General features: G+C 32.4%; 1 protein-coding gene across 2 annotated transcripts in view; it reads left to right on the top strand.

The window, feature by feature from the left end:
• The first annotated feature begins 1,010 nt into the window (after positions 1–1,010).
• LOC106875855 (protocadherin beta-15) overlaps positions 1,011–1,531 on the top strand; it is a 126,131-nt gene continuing 125,610 nt past the window's right edge. For both annotated transcript variants that reach the window (XR_008265552.1, XM_014924152.2), the window contains exon 1: positions 1,011–1,151. The gene's annotated coding sequence lies outside the window, so the exon portion shown is untranslated. The remainder of the gene's footprint in view (positions 1,152–1,531) is intronic.

Genomic DNA, 1,531 nt, shown 5'->3' with positions numbered 1-1,531 from the left:
ATAATATATACATACATATATACATATATATATATATATATATATATATATACATACATATATATACATACATATACATATATATAAACACACACAAACATGATGGGGTGCAGAAAAGTTCCTGGCTTTAAGGGTATCGTGAAAGGCCTGGCTGGAGGCCCAACCTTCCAAGTTCTTTTACAGGGCTTAGAAAAGCTGATGGTCCCCTGCAATAAGTGTGTAAATCTGAGAAGGGAATATGTTGATTAAAATCATAATTAACTGATCCTCCTGTATTTTCGTTTACCCAAAGTGAGGAAGTTTTCAGCATACCTTCATGTGTGTTTGTATATATATATATATATATACATACAGAGAGAGAGAGAGAGAGAGAGTGTGTGTGAGAGAGAGAGTGTGTGTGAGAGAGAGAGACAGACAGACAGAAGTAGATACGCATATATACATACATAATCATATCCTTATATATATTTACATATATATAGACACATGGATACACACACACACACACACACACACACATATATATAGGTAAACACAGATTTTGTTGTATCTATGTATTTAAAATATATATGTGTGTGTGTGTGTGTGTGTGTGTGTGTGTGTGTGTGTGTGTGTATGCATACATACATATATGCATGTGTGTATTTGTGTGTTTGTGTGCGTATGTGTGTGTGTGTAAATATTTATATACTTATACATGCATGTTATATGTATGTATGTGTATGTATGTATGAATGTACATATAAGTTTCTCTGCTAAATCAACTTGTGCGCAAAGTAAAGTCTATGATAGTTATTCTGTCTCCCTTCAATGGGAACCATAACCTGCCAATCATTGGGCTGCAGCAGTTAATATAGACAGACATACACTTCTCACTCAGTGAAACTACCAAACTCTCTCTTTCATTCTTTCATATCACAGTTCCCTCATCCTCTGTGTCGTTCTGTATCTGTCTGTCTTACTCTGTCACTCTCAGTTTCTCCTTCACTCTCTCTCTCTCTCTCTCTCACTTACTCAACCATTCCTACTCCTCAACCAACAACAGATCATGCTACATAAACCTGCCAGCACAGAGCAGCAGCAGTTACCTTACAACTCTACAGCAGGATACACATCTGAAATGATACAGAAGCAAAGATTGGGCATCGCTGGTAAATATCTTTCTTTATAGTTTGTTTGTTATTTGCTATTACTTTTCAAGTTAAGGATATTAAAAAAATAATTGATATCAGAATATTGAGAAGTAGCAAACAATATAGATATTGTATTGTCATAAAATATTTTGTGATTTGGAGGCAATAACAGTATTCTATCACATTGTAATATTGATATTTGTTGATGTATAGAAAAGTAGTAAAACTAAATTTTGGAATTTCTTTGAAATTTTTTATGTCTTATACAATACTGTTATTTATTCCTACATATTTAGTTTTTCAATCCTGAAATCAGGAATAGTATATTTCTCTCTTCATCTCTTTGTCTCTTGCAATATATATATATATATATATATATATATATATATATATATATA

Source organism: Octopus bimaculoides, chromosome 14, assembly GCF_001194135.2.
Source record: "Octopus bimaculoides isolate UCB-OBI-ISO-001 chromosome 14, ASM119413v2, whole genome shotgun sequence".
Classification (NCBI taxonomy): domain Eukaryota; kingdom Metazoa; phylum Mollusca; class Cephalopoda; order Octopoda; family Octopodidae; genus Octopus; species Octopus bimaculoides.
Note: the sequence above shows the minus strand (reverse complement) of the source record. Positions and strands in the feature narration are given on the sequence as shown.